Source organism: Pongo pygmaeus, chromosome 14, assembly GCF_028885625.2.
Source record: "Pongo pygmaeus isolate AG05252 chromosome 14, NHGRI_mPonPyg2-v2.0_pri, whole genome shotgun sequence".
NCBI lineage: Eukaryota > Metazoa > Chordata > Mammalia > Primates > Hominidae > Pongo > Pongo pygmaeus.
The window spans coordinates 101,563,105-101,576,743 of NC_072387.2; the positions used below are offsets into that span (position 1 = coordinate 101,563,105).

Genomic DNA, 13,639 nt, shown 5'->3' on the forward strand with positions numbered 1-13,639 from the left:
GAGGCATTCTTGATTATTTGTGATAGCTGAGTGTTAGAAGCAAACTATCCACATCTAGGAAAAATGGAAAAGTAAAATATAAGACTTTGGAACATTATGAAGCAGTCAGAAGCAATGAACACATTTTCATACAGCAAAAAATCTCATTGTGATTACAGAGAAAACAGATTGTGTAGAATGAGAACAATAGTACAATGCCATTATATGAATTAAAAACATTATTAAATAAAATCAGTATATATTTTCAAGGATGGGATATAGCAGAGTATTTATATTATATATGTTAGAAAAAGTATTGATAGAAAAGAAAGGGGGTGAGGGATGAATTAAAAAATTAAGATAATAAAATAATAAAGCAGGAATGTTCAAGGGTAAATTGTGATAGTATGGCAGGAATTGAAGAATATGCTTAACTGAACCTTCTGTATCTGAGAAAATATAGGTATGTTTATATATGCATACATATTAACACACACAATTATTTTAAAGTTTAGATGAAAAGTGTTTTTTAAAATCATGTTCTTCTAATTAAAAAATAGTTCAAACTCCCTTGTCAAAATTTTCATGAAAGCCAATAATACTCAATTTTTCCACAATCTTTTTTTTTGCCGTCTCATATGCTGAATGTAGATCATTTTTTATTATAGTGTATTGTAGATACAGTGACCATCCACATAGAGATAAAATATAAATGACTGAGAACAGTTGTTGACTTGTTTGGATTTCCCACTATAACCTATTAATTAAAATAAAACGAAAGATTATTTAAAAAATAGACAAGGAAAAATCCAAATTATTAACAAAACCACTGCTTTGTGTAATTCATAAAAAAGGGAAGTAAAAAATAAATTAATATTTTCTAAGTTAGTTTTATTAATTAGTTGTATATCCTCAATAGTGTTAAAAGAAAAAATTACAACAAATTTAGTTGTAGATCTAATTGGCTTTTATTTGTGATTCATGAATGAGAGAATCCTCTATTCCAGAAAATGGAATGAGAACTCCCATTGGGCAAGTTCAGGGCAGTGGGTTTTGTAAGGTGGAAATGAGAAAACAGAACAATAGGAAAAAATAAAATAAAAAAACTGATTGGTTAACATCAGGTTATTTCAGATTACTTTTTTTTCTTTTTCTTTTTTTTTTGAGAGTAGTCCCAGCTACTCGGGAGGCCAAAGGTTCACTTCCCGTGAACCTGGGAAGTGGATCTTTCAGTGAGCCGAGATCGCGCCACTGCTCTCCAGGCTGGGCAACAGAGCGAGACTCTGTCTCACATTACTTTTTAAAAGGGTTAAAATAGAGAAGACTTCCTTATTACAGTGACTCAGATTTCCTGGAATCTCCTGTTTTTAGGAAAAACTGGTCTGTTTTGGGATCTGTTTCCTTAAAGCTTCAGTTTGATGATATGGCATTTAGCATGACTGATTCCATTTTGGTTTAGTCTGGTCTGTTGAGGCCTAGTGCAAGAGTTCAGTTCAAAACAATGGCCTATAATATTTGTTTAACAATAGTTTTCCTCAGGTATCCTTCTATAAAATTTACTTTGAGTAATTCCCAAGAGAATACCTCTAACATAAACTACTTTCTATAAATTTAAATCAAGCCAAAACCATTAAAGGAAAGCAATGAAACAAAATAATTTAGCAGTTTCCATAGCTTAATTTAGTGTCTGTAATAGCTGAAAAAATAGGAATTCTAAAATCCATCAGTGGCTTTGCCATTGTAAATGAAAATAAACACTATTCTATGTTTGCCAAAAGTTAAAAATGCATTTTACATTATAAATAAGGCATAACCTTTTCAAATTATATTGTCATAGTTTATACTTTAGATTTAGTGTATTATGAAAATTTTGTTGTTTAAAATTATGTTAGAATTATGGCACCCTAATTTAGAAAAATTATTTCACATCTTTGTGACAGAGGAAGAATTTAATTTATATTTTAGTCTTCCAGTATTCAACCTATTCTTTTGAGGTAATGTTAATATAATGGTCAGGGAGGGAAAAATGTCTTCCTTCCACCCTCTGAAATTCTTTAGCTGGGGTGCAAATTAAATTAATATAAGGCAGATTAATAGAAAAATGATTTTAATTACATATATAGGAATGGGAGTCCCACAAAAATATGGGGCTTAAGGAAAGGCCAGGAAATTGAAGCTTATGTAGCATCCTGAGCTAAAGAAAGGAATACAGGGCTGGATCTTCTAGGCGGTAGTAAAGACAAACTATTGAGAGGGTGAGTGGAGGAAAGGGATGGGAAATAAAATTTGCCTTGTTACACAGGTAAACCTCGCGCTGGTGATAAAGACAAACTAGGTCTCCTAGAAGTTCTCTTCCTGATTCAGATACCTTTATTAAGGAAAATTTTCTTTATAGATGTAAACTTCTTTTACAAAAGAGCAGGTTTTCAGAGCCTCACCTGTGTCTTCAGTTTCTCAAAATAACCAGTTCAAAGTAATCAAAATGACAAAAAGTTATATTTTGGGGTGACATATTCTGGTCTCCTATAGTTATATTTTGGGGTGTTGTGTCCTATGCACATGGTTATGCCTTAGCATAACCATGGTTGATTTATAACTAATTTAACTAGCTACCTTTTTCTGGGTGTAGGCCAACAGTATTTATTAAGTGATGATAAATCAGTCTTTGTTTAATCATTAGAATATTTAGTCCATTTGTATACAGAAATATACAATATCCTGAAGGTAGCTGGGCTTAAGACTGCTGTCTTGCTCTTTTTTTCTCTTTACTGCATGTCTTTTTTAAAAATTCCTCCTTTCTTGCCTTCTTTTGAGTTTAACATATTTATTATTTTTATCCTTTTATAACTTTTTAAATTTGTATTTCTTTATTCCCTTAATGGTTATTATAGAGATCACAATATGCATTTTTAATTTTTACTGTCTAAATTGTAACTTTTACTACTTCATTGAACAATATAAGAAACTTAGGATAGTTTCACTCCATTACACTCTTCCCTTTTTTTATGCTATTTTACCAACAAATAGCTTCCTCTTACCAATATTTTCACAATCCCCAGGACAACTACTGCTATATAGTCAATACTTATAATTTCTCACACATTTTATCCTTTCTGGTGCTCTTGTTTTTTCTCCAGTTTCATGTGTTTATCTAGAATCTTTTTGCTTTAGCCTTAATATAGCTTTTGTTGATTATTACAGGTGATGAATTTTTGCAGCTTTCATTTGTCTGCAGACATCTTCATTTTTGAAGAATATTTTCACAAGGTCTTGAATTGTACATTGTTGCCAATTAACATTTTACAAATGAAAATGTCTAAGCCATTGTTAAGTTCATGACTGAGCCCTCATTAAGTTCATAACATTACACATTGTGTCTAAGTGGTATGGAAAGTGTAGTGGAACAAATATAATATGAGAAATAACTAAGGTTGTGGGTGCTGCTCTTGGCCCTACTCACATCCTCTTCACCTGGCCCTTTTACCGGCCTCCTGGCTGCTGTGTTCCAACTCACAGCTGCTCTAGTCCCTGGGAAATTGCCTTCAACAAATAGGAGCCATTTGGTATTATTTCTTATCTATTGCAATCTAACAAATCTTTCCAAACGTAGTGGCTTAAACCAAAAATAAGGATTTATTATACTATTTTCTGTTAGGAATATGGGAGCTAATTAGTTGTGGGGTTCATGCTCAGGGTCATTAGAGAGATTGCTGTCAAGAAGGCAGCTAGGGCTGTGGTCATCTGAAAGCTCAAGTGGGGCTGGAGTATTATCTCCCAAGATTGCTTGCTCACATGGCTGTTGGTGGGAGGCCTCCGTTTGTTGTCACAATGACCTCTCCATAGGATTGCTTGAGTGTCTTCACATTGCGGCCAACTTCCCTCAGGACAAGAAATCAAAGAGAGAGCAAGGCAGAGGCTGCCGTCTTATATGAGCTGGCCTCAGAAATCACATACTATTGTTTTTGCAGTATTCCATAGGTTACAAAGGTCATCCCTCTTCATTGTAGAAGGGGACTATGCAAAGGCATGAGGGATAAAACTGTGGGGAGTTATCATGGAGACTGGCTCTCATCCATCTCATCCACCTGTGGAAAGGGATTAGACTGCCAGCTACCCAGGCTCTTGGCAGCAACTTACAGGCAATGACTGACTGACACAGGGATAGAAGAGGCTTGCCCCTTGCTTCAAGGTGTGGGACCAAACCTGGTGAAATGCATGCTTCAGTTCTTCTTGGGGTATCTGGCTGAAGCTGAGCCCACATCCACACTTAGCTCCTTCCACCACACCTGCGCTTGCTTCCCTTGCTCCCTTTTACCTAAGAGCACTCACTGATGAGTTGCCTGCATACCAATTACTGTCTGAGGCACTGCTTCTAGGGAATCTGACCTAGAGATACCTGAATTTTTAAAGGTACCTAAAACAAATGCAGAATGGCAGTAAGTGAAGGCAGGATTACAGTATCCTCTCCTTAGGATAGAGAAATCTCTTAATATTGCCAAGTTCCTAACCATTTTTTTCTCCCTGTTTTTCTATATTCATTTCACACAGATCCCTTCTGTTAAATACATTGCTTTTTCCTTGTTTTGCTTCTAACATTTGAAGAAGGAAAATTTCCTTATTCCTGGATAAGAGTTGTGCTAAGCTCCTTTGTGGACATTGTGAGTCTTCTTTTAGCTTGGAAAGAGGGGAGCTAAACCATAGAGTTGGATTCTTTTATTTTGGAGATGTAATTGTCCTGATTCAATTTCCCCAATCCATTTCTGTTTATATAGCATGCTAATAATGTGCACATCAAAGACCCTGAGTGATTGATACATACCAGTTACGGAGGTCTCCAAAGTTGAGCAAAGTAAGGAAGAGCTACTGATCCTTTAAATAGCCAGCAAAGCAGCACAATTTTGCCTTTTTGAGCAGAGACCAAATCAACACAGCTGTAAAGGACATTGCACTCATATAGTTGTCTAAAGCAGGCCAGGCAGAGTGATTTCCCTGTGGCAGTTCCTGCTCTCTGCTTGATTTCTTGAAGTTAGCTGGTAAGAATAAGCTATTAGCAAGCTTAAATCGGTGATAATTAGCTGTACATTATTATTTCAAAGTGGCGTGGCTGTGCCAATTAAGTAGGTAATTAGGAAAACCCCAGGACAATAAATTAAGATAGAGTCTCAACACCAGTGCCCCATCTGTTCTCCAGCAAGCATTCCAATTAGCCAGGCCTCTCATTTCAGAATGCACAATTAAGGGGATTGGCTGCATGCATGAGTGTGTATTTGCATAATAGGGACTGTCCTAGGTGCTTAGTAAAAATAAGATATTTTTACTATCAGACAGGATTTTGATGTCAAGGTGGGGAATACAGAATTTTTAGAAATATTGGATTTTTTTGAAACAAAATATAAATTTTGAGTTTTTTTTCGTCTTCAGAACTTAATTGAAATATTATATCATTAGACATTTCCATTTCATTCTAATGCATTTATTAAATCGTGATTTGAGTGAGAATTTTATCACTTGGAACATTAACAGTTTTATTTATTAAGAACAGAAAGCAAAGAGGACACTTGAAATTGCAGTTTAATGAAAGAAATGAGGCAGGGCATGATTCTCATTCAGAATGTCACTGTCAACTAAAGTAAATTAATATCCTGTACATTACAGAAAAACACAGCGAAGTGTTCAAAATAATTAAACGTGGGAAAAAATTTGAAATGTCTATTCAGTGAAGAACACTTAATGTTATTTAAGATTATTGCCAAGGTAGATAGATTCATATTAAATAGGATCAGTTAGTTTAAAATGAATAGAGTTTATAATAAAAAAACAGAGTTTATAGTTACATAGTCAAATCTTATCTAATACAACACTTTATTAATGAATCCAAAATTAAATTTAAAAATTTTTGATATTACACACTGAGTATATATGTTTGTTTAGATGGTAAATCAGTATTGAGATATACTGGACTTAATGATGAATTGTATGTACAAATATTCAATGGATGAAAATATTCACTGGTCTGAAAAAGTAGTCGATTCTTTCAGAAAAATTTAATATCATTTATAGTAGCAGAGAAAGCAATTTACAATCTATTTCCTCGTGAGTGAAAGTTAGTGCCTCTTTGAGGTGCCATCATTATTTATTACCTGTAAATTTTACTTGTGAAAATAAAGGTCATGTTTTCAATGAAAAAAAATCTGCTTAATGTAAAACAGTGCTTGTTAGGTGGTGGTACTGAGGGCTTCCAGAGCAGGGCAGGCCAAGACAAAGCTTTTGATAGGAGGCCAGAGGTGAGGCCAGAGCAGGTATGGAGGGAACATGAGCTCATGAGCTATAAGGCAGGCCAGAGTCAAGACCTACATGAATAATGAAGATCAGGACCTGCAGGGGGTCAAACTACAGGCACACAGGAAAAGCAAATGCCAGAAGGCAGAGCAAACATATGGCCAAAGTTCAGGCTAGTGGTTCTTAACCTTTGGGGATCATGTGTCCCGCTGAGAATCCCATAAATGTTCCCAGAAAAAGAAAGTTCATAGACAAATCCATGCAGAATTTTGTTGCATTGAAAAGTACTTTGCTCCACCTAAAATTAATATTAAAAACAGAAAATGTTTTAAAAATGCTCTTACTTTCTAGATGTTCATGAAAAAATTAACGGCCATTTCATGAATCATCTTAAATGAAATCCACATAGTAGAAAATTAAACTAATATTATGCACACTGGTCCTGAAAGAAGAGGCAGGTTCAACTATTTGGCATGAACTAGAAGTTGACATTGCAATTGGTCTTGGATGTGGCTACGTGCCCATATGTTTGGTATTCAACAGATGCCCACTTTTTGTTTTGAGGGTAATAATTACTGGAAATTATAGAAAACATATGCAACTATCGTATCCAGTGGCTGCAATTGGAACTCTACTAGTTTGCTTTCTTACAAGAGGATAGGTTTAATTCAGGGAGCATGAGATTTATTCAAACTCTTCAGGCTCCATTGGTGTTTCATAATTCTTATGTCCTTAAGTTGCTTTATGATATTTGCAGTGCAGAGGCTGTCAACCTTAGGTTAGTGTGTGTGGAAATAAATCTCTCCACATTTCTGACTACAGAAAGAATAATAAGTATAATTTTATAGCCATAGAAATGGCTATAAATTGGACAGTTTTCAAACTGGTCATCCAAAAACCTTCTGTTTCTATGTAGCAGCTTTGCCGGAAGAGCTAGAAGCTTTTAGTAATGTATGTAATTATTACAGTGGGGCTATCTCACTTATATGGCTGAAAACATCTTTTCCACCAAGAAAACCAAACTGTGAATAAATTGTCCTTATCTAATATATCTAAGAGTATGTTTTCCTTTTGCTTTTCTCCCAAGTGAATCTTCTACCCCTTTTCCTTTGGAAAGTCAGTAAACGTCTACAGAGTTGGAAAGAACCTCAAGTTCAGCTCCTGTTGTTATAATTTTTTTCACTGAACTTCTAGAAGAGGTGAAGAGGATTCAAGTTCAAATTATGATGAAATTGATGATTTTATAGGAGTGTATAAAATTATTTCAGAATTTTTGGCAGAATCTGTGGGGGCATAATTTAAGATGATTGAAATTTGTCTCTTACAAATTAATTGCATTTAGAAACAGGATGGGTCCTTCATCTATAGCATCTATAGCAAGAGTATCAAGCACTATCTTCTACTTTGTTTTTCATGGTAAAGAACCTTTTCAACATTTAAAATCTATCAACGGCATTTAAAATGTAGAAAGGACACATATGTATAATAGGGTAAAATGGGAAGCAGGAAGCACCAAGGAATACTCATATTTGTATCCAATGGCATGGAATGGAAATGACAAAGCTGCCAAATTCACCACAATTGTCTTCAAACTAGTAGAAAAATTGTGTCTCTAGAGTAGGTTACACATGTGGTAGAGACACTTCCTTTCCCTTTTTCATCTTCAGTCCAAAACACAAATCAGATTAACCATTTCCAGGGCACACAGCTTCACCATGATCTGTAGAATCATGTGTGGCTTCTTTTGCTTGGTGCAACAAATGAGAATATGAAGGAAGTTTCAAAGTATCTCTTTTTGTTTTTGTTTAGACTCATATTTGTAGAGCTATAAACTTTTAGATTAAGCTTCCTTCTCAGAAATGTGATTCATTCTGGTCTGATGACTTTTGAAGTCAAAGAGTCTGAGGCTCTCTTTTTGCTCTATTGGTTTTACCCTCTTTCAGCAAGATTCTTGTTATGTAAGGAACACTGTAACTTTGGGATCTTGTAAACTGAGTAAAACCAAAGGATTTATAGTCTTCAATGTATTTGGTTTGTCTACATTTTCCAATTTAAGTTAAGCCTTATATAAACAAACACGTATATGAATTATCGTAATGGAAGGATGCATAACCTTAATCCTTATCACATAAACATGTTTTAGATGGCATAATTAAGTAAAGGTAACTATACATTAATTATTCCTGGTCAGTAATATTCTAGGCCACCCATCAGAAAAACTGGGAATAAACGGGTACTTAGGTGACATGTAACATTCCACAGCAATATTTTTCAAAATGAAAATTACCAGAGTAATAGGAATAAAATTGAAGACTAAAATAGCTTATTTTATCTGAGCATTGCTATTTATAGATTTTCTAGTGCAAATGCCTATCTTTATAACAGAGTTCAGGGACACATGTATTTGGAATGAAAGATACAGAGTATCTGAAAATGCAAGCATGAACAATTTGTACTAGGTATATACCAGCCATTAGTCAGATAAATTTGTGGGTGGAGGTAAACAGAAATATCTTATTGTAATTGCAAAATGCAAAAGATAAAAGAAGGAAGAATAAAGAAGGCTTTTCATTGGCAGATTATTAAAGGGCAAGTATTTTATTAATGTTCTGCTAATGCTGAGAGGTTAATAATGTCTAGATTATATTCTTGTCCCTTAAGTCACAAAGTTTATTGTTAAAATGTTAGCAGCCACAGAAAATATCTTATTGCCAAAGAGGGGAATATTCAAGATTTGACCTAAAATACTGAATCTCAAATAGGTACTCAATAATGATTCTGTAAATAGCATATATTAATATCATTAGATTTGAAAATTGAAAAATTAGTACCATGTTTCTTTAAACTAGTAGACTGAACAATTAATTGCATATTTTAATTAAAGGGACCAAAAAATTATAAGAGGTAGACACTGTATCACATCTCTTTTGGGATAGATGACCAATTTCCCTAGTATTATCTGACTGGTTTTAAATTTTGAACACTTGGTCTAGTGTTTATTTTCATTAATGGGTTGAAGTCCTTGTTTAAAGTCCTTTTTAATGGAGAACAGAGGTAGTGTTTTTTTAAGGCACATTTTTACAACAGGGGAAAACGATGTTAGAACTAATTTTGAAAACCTACTTTTGACAACAGGTTTAAATCACTCTTTTTAGAGGAGGATGTTTTCAGAAAGGGTGTTTTTTATGGGGACATTAAGTGGTAATGTGTTGGGTTTGGAAGGTCTTTGAAAAGTGAGGAATAGAGGCATCTATCCTAATTGCACAGATGGCTATGAACTTCCAGCTCAAGGCTAGAATCAAATTACAAGAGAGTGCTAAAGATGAAACACCTGTTTGAAAAGAATTCTCTTCAAAGGGTCTCTAAGGAAATCAGCCCACTCTCTGAGCTCCTTTCCATCTCTTTCCTATTACTTTCTCTGTTGCTCCCCAACCTGCCAACCCTTTAGTTTTGTTTTGAAATCACAGTAAATACTCTAATAAAGGGGAATCATGTCATGTGAGGGAGATGACTTCCTATGTGGAGGGGAAAACCTGGAATCACTTAGCGAAAAAAAAAATCCTCCTCTTTGAGAAAGGTGCCTATCTTTAGGTCACAGTTTCTGTAATGATCAGTGAGTTCAGGTGGGGTTCAGAGAGCCGACTTAACAACTTGCTCTTTTGGAAAGAATATTTTTTTTTCTTTTGAATCAAATACGAATGTCATGTGCTTGAAACACATTTTCATTTGGGATAAATGTGCCATATATTGCATTGCTTCTCAGTGATGTGTTCACCCTCTCTTCCCAGAATGGGCCAAGAAACGAGACTTCCATTCTCCATCCGACTATAGAAGTTTAATATTTTCAAACATTTGCAATGAGAGTGGTGTTTGCTCTTTCTATTCTATTAGAATACAAATCTAATTTTTGTATTCTAAAGACTTCTCTAAATATTTTGTCAAATAGAATGACTTAGGTGAGAATAACATTAAGTGATTAAATATAGATTCAGAACAGCAAGAGAAAAGAGTTCTTATCTAGAAACATGTAATTATATATTTCCTCTGCTGAGCAGGAGACTGACATTTTAAACGTCTACTGTTTGACAGCTGTGGTCAGACATCTCCATAGGGTTGAGCCTGCTCATTAGTGCCACATTAACCTTCACTTTGCCTTAGGCCATTAACTAGCAAACTGCACGTTTGACCTTTGTTCTACAGATATTTTCAAACAGTGTGCTAGGCATTGCTTTTAATTTGGGTACTGTATTATGTGTGGACTGACTTTAGGGGTAAAAAAAAAAAAATCAATATATGTCATTAAGTAGAGAAACATGCGGTCTGAGATATTTCAGAAAGAAAATCTCCATTTGAAAATAAGATTCTTCTTGGATACTTTTCTAGATAATTAGCTTTGGTCAAAATTAGAAATAGTCTCTTCTGTGTTGTATTCAATGGAAAAAAAGAGGGGTGCAATATATGACAATTTATAAATGTTTAAAATGAAACAAGTTCCTGTGAGATGACGACATAGAATTGAGAGGTATGCCTTTTGAACATTGTTTTGTTTCTAGCAAGGTCTAATTAAATGAAATGCAAGGTCAAATGTAGATTAGAGCCACAGGCCTTAAGGCAAACAGCTTCCTAAAAGATCAACAAAGTTTGAAACTATATGTCAGCTTTATAAATTAAAATATAAATTTGCTTAATGAAATATTTTCATAGACTATGCTAATGTTGCTATATCCAGTTTATGGAATATTATACAGCTGATTAAAAATAAGACTCTATTTATTAACCTGAAAGGGATTCATCATATACTGTCATGTGAGAAAGATCCCATTTCATAAATGTGTATAGCTTGGTACAGACTTTGTGAAACCAAACCATCTCTATATCACTCTCTATCTTTCTATGTTGGTCTGTCTGTTTGTCTGTCTTTAGCTGCTTGTTAGTTTGCACATAGCAAAAGCTGAACGATAAGATAAACATCAATCTGTTATATTGGTTACCTCAGGTAGGAGGGATGGAAAGACTATGGAAGGACAGAAATTAACTGGTTAGTCATGCACCTTTTTATTATTTTACACCTTACTAAAAGATATATTACTTCTATAATTAAACATGGTTAAAGTCAATTATAACAGAAGAGCCAGTTGGAAGTGCTACTCAATTTAACAGTAGTAACTGGCATTCCTTTGTCAACAGATTCAGAAACAACTACTTCAGGGTGGGTTACATTCCCCTTTATATATATTTTGTACCACGTGATATATCAGGAGACCTTTCTGACACTGTTGGCCTCAAGGGCATGGGAAGCAATGAAGCAATAACTATGCCAGTCCATGTTTCTCCCCTGCCTTCAGTAAGCTCAGGGCAAACAAGGCTGCAGTCTATGAATGAGCAATTGTGCTACAGCCTTTTTCTACTTTACTGTGCTAGCACAGTGTACAAAGCTGGGCATTAGCCAGTGATTAGAATTTACTCCACTGCCTGCTTCCTGCTCCAGACATTTTAGATTGGTCAAAATGTATAGATAACTCCTATCTGAACATATTGCATTCTCATTGTAGCTTTTTGTCAAGAAGAAGCGATGTATCTGTTTTTTTATTTTTTCAAATCTAGCAATCTACTAATGAGTGTGTTTTTAAAATGTGATAATTTCCATAAATGTTTGGAAACAGGTGGAAATACTCTTCTATCTAAAGATTTATTCAACTTTGATTAATCAAATATCTACTGGCAGCCAGTTATTGCTAAGTAATGAGATTTTCAGTTAATTAATTAAACAAGATGTTAAAGTCTGTATCAACTAAATGCCTAACTAACTGATAGCTTAATGACTTTTCATGAGTCTTTTTATTTCTCTCATTTTCACTTTTGTTATTTATAAGAGGGTTGGACTAAGTCACTGGTTCTCAAACCTGGTTGTACATTAGGATCCTTTAGGAAGCTTGCAGAAAACCCAAATGCTCAGTTCTCATCCTGGACCAATAAATCTGATTGTCTGAGGGAGAACTCCAGGTGTACAGTTTAAAATGTTTCCTTGGTGATGACAATGTATAGATAGGACAGGAGCTGTTTGAACAGATGATCTCTAAGGCTCTTTCTATCTCTGTCTTCATAATGCAGCATATCTGTGATGTATTAATTATGATAGCTATCTTACACAGCAGTGCAACTAAATATTAATGTGTCACTACATATTAATTTTAACATTACATATAAATAGGAGCTGTCTTGAGCCTCTTTAGTAGAGGTTGGCTCAGTTGTTGTCCTACCCTTAGAGATTCCTTCTATTTTTTAATGCAACACACCAGAAAGGTCTCTCTGATATTTTGCCAGAATCTAGGAATAGGTCTCCTAATTTAAAGTTTCCCAAGCCACCTGTGCACTTAAAGAACTTTAAATTATCACTATCATTGTGTAAAACATATTCCTCGTAGGAGCTTCTAATTCTAGAAGTTGTTAAAAACTAAGACTTCATCTGGGGCTAATTCAAAAAGAATTTGTTAAGTGCCTGTTGGGTACCAAGCTATGGTCCAAATCCTGGAGACATGAGGAAGACTTGGCTCCTGTCTTTAGGAAGCACATTCACTAATTGGGAAGGTAGATTGGCATACAGGGGAATTATAATACTAGAGAGCAAGGGCTATAATATAATCATAGGCAGGTGCTAGATGAGAAATGAGGATTAAGCAGTTGCTATACCAGTTGGTCAGGGAAGGAGTTGGAGAGGATCTGAGGTTTAAGCAGGATCTTGAAGGATGGGTAGAAAGTTGAGACTAAAGTAGAAGGAGAAGACAATTCTGGGTGGAGGAAACTGGATGTTCTAAGCCTGGAATCTTGTTCAGTAAATATTGAGTTGTTTTATGCAATGTGTGTATGGGTGTGTGGGCTTTGGCTGGTGTGTGTGAATAGAGAGAAGGGGGACTGTCACGGAATGAGGTTTAGGGGAAAGAGTCGAGCAGTCTTATGTCATGGCAAGACATTTTATTGTTTCTTTTTTTAAATTTTTTATAGATTTAGTGGGTAAAAGTGCAGTTGTATTACATGGGTATGTTGTGTAGTGGTGAAGTCTGGTCTTTTAGTGTAACCAACATCCAAATAGTGTACATTGTACCCATTTTGCATACCTCACCCCACTTCCACCTCCCACCTTCCTGAGTCTCCAGTGTCTATTATTCCACTCTCAAAGTCCATGAGTGCCCATTGTTTAGCTCCCACTTATAAGTGAGAACATGTGATATTTGACTTTCTGTTTCTGATTAATTTCACTTAACATAATGTCCTCCAGTTCCATCAATGTTGCTGTGAAAGACATGTTTGATTCATTTTTATGGCTGAGTAGTATTCCGTTGTGTATAATATAGACCACATTTTATCCAATCTCCTATTGATG

At 34.9% G+C, this 13,639-nt stretch overlaps 1 protein-coding gene across 4 annotated transcripts in view; it reads left to right on the forward strand.

Annotated features, from left to right (window-relative positions):
* Positions 1-13,639, forward strand: part of GPC5 (glypican 5) — a 1,461,148-nt gene that overhangs the window by 343,883 nt on the left and 1,103,626 nt on the right. The gene's annotated exons all lie outside the window — the stretch shown is intronic.